The sequence below is a fragment of the Gossypium raimondii genome, chromosome 1 (genome assembly GCF_025698545.1).
Source record: "Gossypium raimondii isolate GPD5lz chromosome 1, ASM2569854v1, whole genome shotgun sequence".
Lineage (NCBI taxonomy): Eukaryota > Viridiplantae > Streptophyta > Magnoliopsida > Malvales > Malvaceae > Gossypium > Gossypium raimondii.
Window position 1 is genome coordinate 50,351,788 of NC_068565.1, and position 15,604 is coordinate 50,367,391.

Here is a 15,604-nt window from a genome sequence, read left to right on the forward strand (position 1 = left end):
CAAAGATGCATGAAACAAAAGCTACTTAGCTTTGGTATAAAACATGTAAGATATTTCTCAGCGACTTCATTAGAACAATCAGATTACCGCACAGAATAACTGGTAAAGGATCATTGATTGGCTTAAAGAGCCATCTTGAACAATTTTTGCAAGAACTGATATATTGATAATTAGCCATCCCATCATTCCAGCTCTAACAAAGAAGAACCTACATAGATGATTCCATCATCAGTAAAAGGAATATGTTCAATAATTGTGATCAATTATCAATAATTGATCATCTTGGTATCAGAGGTGCCGGTGTAACGAGTTTCTGGAGAAATAATATCGTAATATTCATTGTAAGTTTTTGTCTTTGATTTGCATTTCTGTTTGTTTCACAGTTGTTTGTTTCAAAACCTATATCTGTTTATCTGTCTTCTTGTTGCCGTTGAGTCCAGGGAGGACGTTAGGCGTTGTGTGAAGACGTTAGGATAACAGGCCGGTCTTAGGTACCCGAGACAAACATTATGGAGCAAATTGAGTGTCAGTTTAAAGATAAAACTTGTAATCATATTACGTATATAGACTCTAGAAATGAAAACAACATTTCATCTCTGAGTAAGGGTATTAATAGTCTTGTTGATATGACTTCTTTTTATTTTGGTAGGTTATTTAGTAAGGTCGATTCGGTTGAAGAAAAATAAATAATTTAGGTAATATATAAGATTTAGACTTAAACCATGAGTCTAAAGAAATATTAACTAATGTTAATAATAAATTAGATCAGTTTTAAATAATAATAATAATATAGAGTCCGATGTAGATTTAGGTCCTTTATATTATGGTAATGGTAAAGATCATATTTTAGTTTTATTTGATGAAGAAAACACTTCATCCGATGAGTCATCATCTATGTTAAAAATTATAAAAACATAAAAACGTAAAAAGAAGATAAACAAAAGAATATGATTTACAATCCTATAAAACACTTATAGAACATTGGAAAGATAAATTTACTAAAAGTAATGATCATTTCGAAAGGGTTGAATATTTAAAACTAATAGAAGAACTTTATGAAAACATAAAGATCTATTTAGTATGTTTAATTATCATTATATGTTAAAATATGATGATAGTAGTAGTTCAAGTAATTCTGAAAAAACAGAATTATTTAAGAAACAATCTAATGAAGAAAAAACTTCAACAGATCAGGATGAAGAAATAAAAGCTTCAACTTATAATTCTGATGAAGAAACAACTTCATCTGAAGAAGAAAATATTGATATTCCAGAACCCATGGATACTGAACCACCAGATCCATATAGAAAAAGAAAAATAGAGTCAGATAGTCAAACAGATGATTATCTAATAGATTTCGATAGAAATCAAAATACAAACAGTATTTTGATTAATAAATTAGAAAACTTAAATATTAATAAAGATTTATTAGGTCTTAATGATCTATTTGGACGGTTTGTTTTAAAACCTAATACTCATCATAGACATAAAAGAAAAATATAATATACAAGTCAAAAGGAAACTAGAAAATAAAAATTTTCGGTCATAACAAAAGTCATTTTCTAGAAGAAAAACTTCTAAAGAATTTAAAATAGATCATATAGTTAAAAATTTTCTAACAAAAGAAAAAGAATTTATAGTATTGAAAAACAAGAGTCAAAAATCAGTCATAAAAAGGAAACAAATCCTTATAAAATAGAATTTGATAAAAATGAAAATATATTTTATTAGAAAATTCTAGAAACACTAGAATTAAAAATTTGAAAACTATTATTCAACAAATGAAAATTGGGAAAAATGATATTATTACATTTTCAAATTTTCAACCTAGAAAATATTATACATATATTGAAATTAGTTTTCAATTTAGAGAATATAAAAATATTCTTTACATGCTTTATTAGATCTTGGAGCTACAACTAGTAGTTGCGAAAAAATGCTATTCCTATAGAAAATGGGAAGTTATGAATAATCCTATTAGAGCAATTGGAATAGATGGTAACGAAACCATAATCCAATATAAAGCTAAAATATACCAATCTACATAAACAATGTTAGATTTGTAATTCCCAAGATCTATGTTTTCCGAAATGCATGGAGACATATTATTAGGGAATAATTTTATTTATGATCATTTGCCATTTTCTATTGATAAAAATCTGGTTGTTTTATCTATAGAAAATTTCTCGATGGAAATACCACTTGTAGAAAACCATAAGTTTGTGTGTGATAAAATTTTACACCAATAAGAAAAGAACAAATTAAACAACTTGAAACAAATCATTGGTTGTTTAAAATTCTTGAAAATAATTTTAGTGAAGAACCATTAAAATTATGGAAAAACAGTCCAAGATCTTGTGAAATAAAATTAATTAATCCTAATAAAATCATTAGGGTTAAACCTATGATCTATACTAAACAAGATATAGATGAATTTGATGTTCAAATAAATGAACTATTAGAAAAGGATTAATAGAAAAATAATAGTCCTCATTCAAGTTCAGCTTTTATGGTAAGAAATCATGCAGAAATTAAAAGAGGAAAAGCTAGGATGGTTATTCATTATAAAAGATTAAATCAAAACACTATTTTTGATGGATATTTTATCCCCAGAAAGGAAGTTTTGATAAATCAGGCTAAACAAGCCAAATATTTTAGTAAATTTGATTGTAAATCAGGATTCTGGCAAATCATGCTAACTGATAAGTCAAAACCCTTGACTGCTTTTAGTGCCCCTAATGGTTATTATCAATGGAAGGTAATGCCATTTGGTTTATGGAATGCCCCACAAGTTTTTCAAAGATGGATGGATTCTATCTTTAATAAATATAAAAAATTTTGTGTGGTATATATAGATGATATCTTAGTCTTTTCAAAAACACTTGAAGAGCATAGAAAACATCTAAATGTTATTTCTCAAGAATTCCTAAAAATGGAATTATTTTAAGCCCTAAAAAAATAGAGCTAGAGAAAGTAGAAATTGAATTTTTAGGATTAAAGTTATCTTCACATGGTCTTCAACTCCAAGATCATATTATTGTAAAAATAAAAGAATTTCTGAAAAAATAGAAGATAAAAACATCTTCAACAATTTTTAGGAATAGTTAATTATGGGAGAAACTTTTTCCCAAAATTAGCTGAAAAATAGGAAAATTATATGATAAATTAAAAAGAATATTTGTTTTTTTGGAATAAACAATATGAAGAAATTATAAAAATGTAAAAGCGAAATTACTTATAATCCAAAAGTTTATTTACCTAAAAAGGTGATAAACTAATTTTAGAAACCGATGCATCACAATATTATTGGGGATGTATTCGAAAGCTAAAACGACTAATAATGAAGAACTAATATGTGGTTATAGTTCGGAAAATTTAAGCCTAATGAGGTTAATTATATTATTTATGAAAAGAATTATTAGCAATTAAAAAGGGATAAAACTTTCCTTATTTATTTAGCACCTGAAAAGTTCATTATAAGAACTGATAATCAGGCAGTTAAACAGTTTTTAACCAATAATAGTTTAGAAACTGTTCCTAGAAGAATTAGGTGGTATAATGATTTATGTACTTTTAATTTTGAAGTTTTTTATGTTAAAAGTGATGAAAATCTACTTGCTGACTTCTTGAGCAGGCCTAATGGATAGAGGTAAACAACCTCTAAAAGAAATAGTTGGTGAATGGACTATCGTTCACAAAAAGCCCAACAAAAGGAAAGCAGAATCAAACTCCAAAAAAGGATTTGTACCTGCATAAATACCATTCTATCCTAACCAAGGATATTATGTGTCTTATCCAATGGTAAACCAACCACTTGGAACAAATGTTTTAAATTACCCCATGGTAAACCAACCAATGGGAAATACTTTTTCATTGACCCCAAAAACGGAGAGTCAATTACAATGGTCCCAAAATCCGAATTCAGTATCACAAACAAGTTATGCTGAAGTCATTAAGGGAGCTGAAAATTTGTTGAAACAACAACAAATTGAAGAATTAAAAGATCTTTCAAAAATTAAAGATTTTTATAATCCTGGTCTATCACCAGAATTTTATGATTTTATAAATGAGATATGGAAAACCCATATTTCAAACCAAAGAGCCAATTTCCGGAGAGCTCTTACCAGATTTTCATCATTCTTAGTTGAAAAAACAACTAAAGAAGATGAAGCTGAAAATTTATTATTAAAATCTATTTTATATAGAGAATGGGATGAATTCCAAATGGAATTTATGGATATTGAGGAGATAAACAATCTTCTTGATATTTTTCAATATTTTATTTATAAAGGAAAAATACTTCTATTATAAATAAAATATTTAGAATCATTTATATAATAAATCTAGACAGATTTTACCAAGAGAAATATTCAACAAAATCAATAGAACTATATGTAACCAAAGATATACTTCAATTTCAAAAATCATTTTCGAATATTTTCTACAATCTTATGTTTTTACAAATTTTATAAGTAATGAATATCCACTATAAAATTTAGACTGGATCATGAGCCATTTGATATAACAAGTATTGAATGGGGTTTTGTTAGAGAAATAATAGTACAAAATTTTTCTTTTCATCTTTTAAAAGATTTTCCAACCGTAGTTAAATCTTTACTACAAAACATCATAAAAATGATGACTTTTCTACTATTTTTATATACAAATAAGTACTCTTATTGGTATTTCTGAAAAAGAAAAAATTTTTTAGCCGTATCAAATATGGATAATCTACAAAATGCTCGGAAGCCCCCGACTATCTGCTGTCAATGAAGATAAAGAATACTTGGCAAAAACAATTGACAAGTGTCAAGATAATTTAAGCCATTATCAGATCCAAGCCGGTGTTGATTTAATGGCTAAAGCTAAATATCTTCTTCAAGAAAGAAATTATCAATTTAGAACTGATGGAAGAAGAATATTAGCATATCATTCATATCTCATTGAAGAAAATGATGACGGCATCAATCTGCTATAAAAGATAGCAGCTATGGACATTGAAGATTTTCCATCTAACATTCTGCAACAAATCAGAAGTACATGGGAAAATTGTCATCAATATATATCTACTATTCATAATTGTCATCAAGAAATGACAAAAGCAGCTGTGACACAAGCAGTGACAACAGCAGCCATAAATGCAAGCATGACACATGGAAACAACCACAGCCATGCAAGAAGGTTGAAGTCAACAAAGATGGCAACCTGAATAGATGGCAATCCAGATGCAACCAACAAAGTTTGCAACGTGGATTAATAATGATGCAAGCCATGATGGAAGCAACCATGAAGGCCAATCAATGACATCCAGATGCAGACAAAAAAGTCTTGCAACGTGGAATGGGTCATCAAACCAATGATGACGTAAGTAATGATGAAAGCTACCATGACACAAGCAAGTGATGGAAGCAACCATTAATTGAAGCATGCAACGTGGAAACAACCAGGTCCATGCAACTAAAGATACAAGAAGACAAATGAGACATGGAAGCAGCCACATCCACACTGTAGGGGATTCAAAACACAATTGTATAGAATTTTTAGAATTCCTCTATAAATAGGGAGGAAAGCTCAATTGTATAGCATCTTGTAAAATCCCTTTTAGTTTTCTTTTAGATAGAAATTTTCTCTTTGATCATCTTGTAAATTCCGAATTATCTTTCTTTTGAAATACATATTAGTTTTCTCTCTTGTAACATTTCCTTTTTGTGAATAAAGAGTCTATATTCCCTTCCGCTCATACTCTACCATACCCTTCCCCTCCCCCGCCATGGTATCAGAGCTTTGATATAATATCCAATAATCAGAAAAAGTGAATCACATACTTGAGATCAATACCCATAAACTGAGGATTAAGCTGTATCCCGTACCACCTATGTAACGACCCAAAATTTGTAGGCACCGAAAAAAATATGTTATCGGGCCTCCGTCTTAGTAAACTGAGTTAGTAAATAAATATTAGGAGTAATTATGAGTCTAATAGTATGTTTAATTAAATTTTTATTTAGTGAATTTAGCCACTTAAAGTAATTAGGAAAAAAGATTAAATTGAATAAAGAATGAAAGTCTAATTATAGATTAAAAGAAAATAAAAGGACCAAAATGACAAATAAGCCATTAAGCATAAGTGAGGCGGCATAAGCCTTTAAAATCTAAAATTTTATATGATTTTATTATTAAGGTTTTATCTATTATTAAATTATAAATTATATTAATTATTATATTATGAAATAAATAAATAAATAAATAAATTAAGACATAAAAATGTAGGGTGATAAGTGGTACATGTGTAATATGAGAATATATATACACTTGTATTAAAATTATTTATTTGCTTAAAATTTAAGCAAAAGATAATTATAATATTAATTAATATTATTATCATGATATTATATTGTGCCAAATGTATGGTGTATATGATGACATGTGAAAAAATAAAGTACATATGTCAGTAATTATTACATATTTACTTTTAATTAATAAATTTATATTATTATTATTATCATTATTGTGTATATATATATATAATAAAGTAAGATAAAAGAAAATGAAGAAGCAAAACAAAGAAGGAAAGAAACAGAGAGCTATTTCGAAAGCAGGGGAAAAGAAGGAAAGAAAGAAAGAAAAAAATAAAAGGGAAAATTCAGGTTTTGAAGCTTTAAACCTTAATGGGTAAGTCAATCAAGCCTTTTTTACTTAATTTTGATGTTTTAGAAGTCTTAGAACAAACATTTTGATGAAATTAAGTTGAGACTTTGGAAGTTTATAGGTTTTTAAGTATAGTTCATGTTGAACAAATGTTTGAATTAGGGGTTTAATTGATAGACTTATTGATTAGAATTGATTAAAGGATTAAATTGTAAAGTAAGCTATAAGTTTTGCATAGTAGGGACTAAATTTCAAGAATTTCGAAATGAGGGTTTTATGATGAAATTTAGATAGTTATGTCTAAGTTTGGTTTAAATTTGAATTGAAATAAAGTATGAATTGAGATAGAAAATAAGTGAATTTAGTTAAGACTAAATTGAAATTAAAGTAGAAAGTTGAATAAAAATTCAATTAATTAGATATAAATTAATAGTGTATTATTGATTATAAAATTATCTTAATTTTTCGTAGCTAGCAAAGAACTAGAAGTATCGGCACGGAAGGGCAAAGAGGAGATTATCGAGGAGTAAACTCAAGAAAATCACGGTTTGTATTACTATAATTCAAATCTATTTATTATTAATTGTTATATTTTAATTAAAATGCATGGTAGGTAAAATTAGGTAAGCAATTGAAATGATAATATTGAATTGAATGAAATTGATAAAAAAATGTTTATGGCTATTGAAATTGAAGGAGAACAAATTAGAAATTAAAATGATTTGAATTAAGTAATTGAATTAAATTGAATTGAATGAAAATAAAAAAATAAATATGTGAATCTTTGAAATGTATTTTGACTGAAAAGTAATTAGTGATTTGAATTTGATTGGAAAATGAATTTTATATATATATATATATATATATGAATTGAATAAAATGAATTAAATTATGAATAAGTGTGAATACTTGAATTGAGTATCAATTGAAAAGTGGTTTGAATTGGATCAAAGTATGATTACATGTGAATATTTGGAATATGTATTGGTAGATTAGAAAGTGGAAAGTGAATTTGAATTGAAATGTGATTATTGAATAGAAAATGAAATGGTTTGAATTGAATTATTGAATTAAACTGGAATATTGAAATTGGTAATTGATATGGATTTTATTGGAATTGAAATTGAGAAAGTGAAAATTGATATGTGAGACTGATACTGAACTGATTATGGAATACTGAATATTGTCATGTGTACTGCATTGAACTGTGAAAATACTGAAATAATGAATTACTGCAATACTGTAAAACTGATTGAAATAAGGAATTATAATTGATACTGAATTAAGATGGAAATTTATACTGGAAAGTGAATTAAATACCCTATTAACTAGTCGGGCTAGTCGGATATAGTTGGCATGCCATAGGATATGGAAGAGTACGGAGTATTTGAAACATCGATCGTGCACTTATGTGCCGACTCATCGTTATCTTATCGATTCGGCACTTTGTGTGTCGAATCTTATCGTTATCATACCGATTCGACACTTTGTGTGTCGAATCTTTATTAAGATTCTTATTACGATTCAACACTTTGTGTGTTGAATATTGTTATTGTTATTATTATCGCTACTTCATCGACATCGTTTATTGGTGTGTTTGGTTGGAATCCGTGTATCCGCCGAGTCCGAGTCAAGTTAATAGGGGCAAATGAAATAAAGTTACTGATAAAACTAAATCTGAATGATATGACATATGTGAAAGGTAAGAATTATGGTTCAAGAAACAGATAAGGATAAATTTTATGAAATAGTTTTTGATAATATGAAATGATGTAAAAATGAGAAGTGGAAATGAAAAAATTGAATTAGTGAAATAATACTTAAATTTAATTGAATACAAGTTATTGAAAAATATATTTATGGATTTAATGTATGAAGTGAGTATTTAAAGACTCTAACTGTAAATTGATTATAAAGGAACGAATTGACAATGGAAATTGATGATGGATAAATTATTAAAATAGAATGGGAAATTGAAATGAATGTGAAATAGTTCTTGAAAGACTAATGTTGTAAGGTTTAGATATGAAATAGAATAAGTTATTGAATTGAGATATATAAATGAAATGTATGAAATAATGATTTTATGAAATGGTTATTGATGAAATGTATGAAATAGATCTTGTTATAGTAAGAAGATAAATAAGTTAAAATGAAAAGAAACTATTTGAAATACATACCTTTGAGATAAAATTAAAGTTTAAATCCATGAATGATTTATTAATGGTAAAATAGTGGTAAGATTTAATATATATATATATATATATATATATATATGTTGTTTTTGCCTTAAGTATTTGAATTATAGTAATACCACTGGTGTATACTCACACGGTTTGTTTCGTCTTGTGATTAGGTCTGTAAATTTTGAAGAGTTGAATTTGAGATTGCAAGCTTTCATCTCATCACATCTTTAAGCAACAACAGGGTATGTTTTAAAGTTTGATTAGAATGGCATGTACTTAGGAAAATATTAGGTATGTTCCAAGTATTAGTTTTTGTGTTCAAATATATTAGTAATTAGCCAAGAATTAATTTGGCACCAAATGTAATATTCCTATATCAGGTTCCTTAAGTCGAACATGGTATAGGGGTGTTACATATAAGCCATCAGAGGTAGCTACATGAAGGGGGTTCGATGGTCGTAATCTCTAGAGTTAGGATCATCTTCATTAGACAAAAGCCTTCTCAAAAAGTCTGAGTCCCCCTTTGCCACTGCCGTACACAGATAACTACCAGCATCATCTTTGTTTAAGGAAGCTCTTTCTTTAATTAGCAAAGCAGCAAAATTGTCGTGTCCATTTTTTATTGCTTCTAGCAAGGGTGTATTTCCGAACTTATCTTTAAGATTGATATCTAGCGGGTGTCGAATAAGGAAACTTGTAATATCTTCATATCCTTTCGATGCAGAAAGATGCAAGGGAGATCTTCCATCATAATCGGTTTTGTTAGAATCAGCTCTCGCTCGTATCAAACTTTTGAGCTGATAAAAATCTCCATTATATGCAGCACCATTCACCCTCAAAGCTAGCTCAGCTTCTTGTCTTCCGATATGAAATGAGATGTCCGCTTCCAGTTGCTTAACTCGGAGATTGGATTCTTTTCCCTCCAATACACCATGACAAACAAAATAAAGTTGATCCACAACATTTCCCTGTTTCATTATAACTTCTCCTGGGAGAAAAAATTCTTCATGGAGTCTAATAACAATCTGATTAATAAACTCTGAAGAGCATTCCTTGAAAAGAGATGCATTTTCAATGTATGGCAGATATAAAGATTGGGAAATCTTAGCAATGATAGAGATGGGAATATCCTGAAGAACGACAGCCTCAGTGTATGTGCTTTCGTACTGTAAACGCAAGTGGCCTTTGATTTGATTACGGAGATCCCTTTCAAGTTTATTTCTGTTCATATACTTAATAACATCTGCCATTTTATCTCTGAACTTCTCTGTCTTGGATCCTTTTACGATTAATGCTGTCATGTTACCAATGAGATAGGCACAAAGAATCATGTCAAATGAGACATATATCATTATGAATATCATTTCCCTCATATTGGCTGCATGTATGTCTCCATAACCTTGCTGCTTCAGATTGACCAACTCTCTCATCGGATTCCCAAATGATCCACACCCAAAACGACCATATTCCATGTCAAATGCCAGAGCAACATTTCCCGCAACTGTATGGCCATGGTCCCCAGAAAGTCTAGATGCGATAAAAATACCCTACTGCTGTGCCCTTTGAAGCTCTTGCGCTAGTTCTGTAAGCCTGAGTCGACTACTCTCAAGCTGCTGGACATAGGCTTTTTTCCTCAATCTACTATTCCTGGCAACTTCTCGATTCTGAGCAAGCCTGCGAAGTGTCTTTTGATCACCACTTTTTGACTTGGATTGATCAATTGTATTTACCATTACAGCTCCATGTTAAACTCCATGAAGCTGGTTTTTATGGTCAGTGTCAACATCAGTAGAAGTGTCAGTCTGTTGGCTATTATCGGCAAGGCTAGAGTCAGCCCAGTTCTCAATTCGGCCATTTCCCAACGAGGCACCCAATGTTGCGCCCTTCTGGTACATGAACTGCCTTGTGCCCAAACACCCCGTTCCACTTGAAACTGTTGTTGTTGCACCAATGCTCGTGTTCCAGGCGCCATAGTGCAAGGTAATAGCAACAACACCAGCATTGTTGGATTTTAAACTAAAAATGGAGCATTGCTGTTTTAAGTTGATCAGCTCCCTTATCGGATCCCCGAACGACCCACATCCAAAATGATCTAGGAGGCTCTTAATGTACGCGCGACCATGACAACATTTGCAAACCACCATTACTCCGAGAATAGAAATGATGCCACTCCAGTGCTATACCTTCCAAGTTCAACATCACCATGCGGACCTTACTCCCTTCAGGTATGCCTTCCGCTTCAAAATATTGTTCCAATTTGGTCCACCATCCTCGGAAATCATCATCATCGAACTTAGGACACTCCAATCGGCTGGTTTTAGTAGAAACTCCCGCCACATAAGAAGGATCCCGCACATGCACACTACCTCCATTCGGAATGAAGGGTTCCGTCTGTCCTTGCGGTAAATTAGTGGTTTTGGGTAAGAACCTAGGAGGAGCCCCCAAAATCCCCTTATCCTTATCAGCTGCAGCATTTACCGATGAAGCAGTTGGCGGTGGCCCGAAATACTGAACGAACAACGACTCTAAATCCCTCTAAATCACATATATGAAATGATGTAAAAATGAGAAGTGGAAATGAAAAAAATTGAATTAGTGAAATAATACTTAAATTTAATTGAATATAAGTTATTGAAATATATTTATGGATTTAATGTATGAAGTGAGTATTTAAAGACTCTAACTGTAAATTGATTATAAAAGAACGAAGTGACAATGAAAATTGATGATTGATAAATTACTAAAATGGAATGGGAAATTGAAATGAATGTGAAATAGTTATTGAAAGACTAATGTTGTAAGGTTTTAGATATGAAATAGAATAAGTGATTGAATTGAGATATAGAAATGAAATATATGAAATAATGATTTTATGAAATGGTTATTGATGAAATGCATGAAATAGATCTTGATATAGTAAGAAGATAAATAAGTTAAAATGAAAAGAAGCTATTTGAAATACATACCTTTGAAATAAAATTAAAGTTTAAATGCATGAATGATTTATGAATGGTAAATTAGTGGTAAGATTTAATATATATATATATATGTTGTTTTTGCCTTAAGTATTTGAATTATAGTAATACTACTGGGTGTATACTCAGCGTACGGTTTGTTTCCGTGCGCAGATTAGGTACATAAATTTTAGAAGAGTTGAATTTGAGATTGCAAGTCTTCATCTCATCACATCTTCAAGCAACAACAGGTTATGTTTTAAAGTTTTTGATTAGAATGGCATGTACTTAGAAAAAAAAAATAGGTATGTTCCAAGTATTTTTTTTATGTTCAATTATATTAGTAATTAGCCAAGAATTAATTTGGCACCAAATGTAATATTTCTATATCAAGTTCCTTAAGTCGAACATGGTATAAGGGTGTTACAACCTATAAGATCATACAGTGGCACAAATGTCAATAACCCCGATAGCTATTTTCTTGCTACTTTAGAAGGTAGCACAGAAAAACAAAGTAGAAAAATCGACTTGAAATAGAGAAAAGAACAGAAAAACTGAAACTATCATTTTCAAAGTCACACAATCATTAATTACTATATAAAGGGAGATAAAGATAACTGATGAGAATTGATAAGGTATCAATTGTATCCACAGTAATTTAATGATGGTAACTAAGTAGAAAATGAAGGTGATAAATGTCAATTATCCTATCAAGTACCAAAATAAGATGGGTTTAAACAATCCCATGATTACAACAAGCCTAACATTTGATTTTTCATAGGAGATAAAGAACACATATGAAGGAATTTCTGGGGGATGACAAATTTAGCATTCCTCTGTATCCTAACTGTTCCTTTTAAAACAACATAGTTAAATAACACAAAATAGAAATATTCCTTTCATGCAGGCCATAGAAGTTGCTAAAAGGATGAGCATCAAAACATTAAAGTAACTTGCTAACAAGAGTACCAGTCATGTATCAGGTTCCCTGTGATGTGAGGCTTTAATGAAGAACCTTTATTGCATGACTGCAGCCAAAGAAAGATAGAGTACTACCATTGTCCTAAAAAGGAGATGGCAAATGGAAAGACAAATTAGAGAAAAAGAAAATTAAATAAATAGCAACTCCACACCAAAGAAAGAAAAAGATATAAAAAGAAGACCAAAGTGTAAACAATAGCCTATAGTTACACCAAGGAGGCTGCTATACATCCTGTGCAACAAATCTACCGAAGTCATGAGTTGACCTATTCACATTTGCAGACAATTTGTGCAGTTTTTATATTGTCACTCCATAGGAAGGATCTCAGCAAGCCAATAATTTTAAAAAGAAGTTCCCAAGACTTAAAAACATTTGATACAGCATAAACCAAGTTATATTTGAATGTATATGCATGCTCCCAATGTTCTACCAATACGAATTAGACTCTAAGGAGTTTTAGTACTTCATGCAAATAAAGGATTACTGTATGCCTAAAACAACCTATCAGAAAATTGACAGCAACTTGTTGAATATTGGCAATATCCCACATTAGGAAAAGATAGAAAGGGAGGGGGTTTTGGTTTGTTATATATAGAACCCTTCCCCCTTAGGTTTTATCATCCCAAAAATCCAAGTAGCTAATTGTAACTTGGTGTTGATCTTCTCTATTGTAATATTTCTAGAGGAAATATTAATTTGGTAGTGTCCGAGGACGTAAGCTAAATTGGCCGAACCTCGTTAAAACTCTGGTATTTTATTTCTTATTTGTTTGCTTATATTTAATAGCTTTATGTTGGTTATATTTATTTAGTTATTATTGCTATAAATATCTAAGTGAGTTCTGTCTAGTTGTTGGGTTTTAAGCGGGACCATTTGTGACCCTCCAATTTAATCGGGAATTTTCTTAGTATAATTGTTGGCATAATAATTATCTAAATATTTCGATAATATTGTTATTAATATTATCGCCGCCATAACAATTGGTATCCGAGCCAAGGTTTTGTAGTATGCTCGTGTTTGCGACTTAGTCGATCTTACACATCGAAACATTTCCTAAAGCTTGTGGGTATTCCGCATTTGGTGGCTATTAAATAGAAGCTATGGAAAAAATGACAGAAGAAAAACCATCCATATCAACAACTTCCACTTCGTACATTTTGTCGAGGGTTGGAACTGCAAATACGAGATTTGCAGTGGAAATTTTTGATGGAACAGGTCATTTCGGCATGTGGCAAAGTGAGCTTCTAGATGCCCTCTTTCAACAAGGTCTAGATATTGCCATTGAGGAAGAAAAACCAGAAGGGGTTGATGATAAAGAATGAAAGACCATCAACCGATTGGCATGTGGTACAATTCGATCATGTCTTTCCGAGAGCGAAGTATACATTCAAGAAAGAGACTTCGCAAGTAAATTGTGGAAAGCATTGGAGGAGAAATTCCTGAAGAAGAACAGTCAAAATAAGTTGCATATGAAGAAAAGACTGTTTCGTTTCAGTTATGTTCCTGGTACCACAATGAACGAGCACATTACCAATTTTAATCAGCTGGTGGCTGATTTGTTGAATTTGGATGTGACTTTTGAAGACGAAGACTTGGCGTTAATGTTGTTGGGATCGCTTCCAGAGGAGTTTGAGTACCTTGAAACTACTTTACTTCATGGAAAGTCGGAAGTAACTTTCAATGAAGTAACTGCTGCATTGTATAGATATGAACTACGCCGAAAGGATAAGTTGAAAGGTTCAAGTGAAGCAGCAGTGGAAGCATTGGCAACAAGAGATCGTCAAGAAAGTCAGTCTAAGGGGAAGAGAAGAAAGTCCAAAGGTCGAGCTGTTGCCAAAGATGAATATTCCTTTTGCAAAGAAAAAGGACATTGGAAGAAATATTGTCCAAAATTAAAGAAAAAAAGGGAAGACTCCGCAAGATGCAAATGTTGCAGAATGCAATAGTGAAGCAGAGTCAGACTTTTCTCTTAGTATGACATCTTCAACATCACATGCAGATGAGTGGATAATGGATTCTGGTTGTTCTATCACATGTGTCCCATTTGGGAATGGTTCTTTGAATTTCAAAAACTAGATGGAGGGGTTGTTTACATGGGTAATGATAACACATGTAAAATAGCAGGGATAGGTTCAATTAAACTGAGGAATCATGATAGATCTACTAGAATTTTACGGGATGTACGATATGTCCCAAAGTTGAAGAAGAATCTCATCTCTTTGGGGTCGTTAGAATCTAAAGGCCTAGTTGTGACAATACGAGATGGAGTTCTTAAAGCAACTTCAGGAGCATTGGTGATGTTGAAAGGCATAAGAAAGAACAATCTGTATTACTACCAAGGTAGTACAGTGGTCGGGACAACAGCAGCAGTAATTTCGAGTACCAAGAAAGACGCTGAGGCAACACAGCTGTGGCATATGCGTTTGGGCCATGCTGGTGAAAAATCCTTGCAAACTCTAGCCAAACAAGGATTATTGAAAGGTACAAAGACTTGCAAACTTGAATTTTGCGAGCATTGTGTTCTGGGAAAACAACGAAGGGTGAAATTTGGCACTGGGATTCACAATACTAAAGGTATTCTGGATTATGTGCATTCTGATGTATGGGGACCGTCCAAGACTCCATCACTGGAGGAAGACGTTATTTTGTCACCTTTATTGATGATTTTTCCAGAAGAGTTTGGGTGTTTCCTATGAAGAACAAAGATGAGGTGCTTGAAGTTTTCCTTAAGTGGAAAACTAAAGTTAAAAATCAGACAGGTAGGAAGATTACTGTTCTCCGATCAGACAACGGTGGAGAATATAAAAGCGATCCATTCCTGAAGATATGCCAAG

At 31.2% G+C, this 15,604-nt stretch overlaps 1 protein-coding gene and 1 pseudogene across 3 annotated transcripts in view; both read right to left on the bottom strand.

Moving 5' to 3' along the window:
* Window positions 1–15,604, bottom strand: part of LOC105786363 (delta(14)-sterol reductase) — a 38,166-nt gene that overhangs the window by 20,150 nt on the left and 2,412 nt on the right. The window lies entirely within an intron of this gene.
* LOC128036088 (potassium channel SKOR-like) lies at window positions 5,086–10,567 on the bottom strand (annotated as a pseudogene).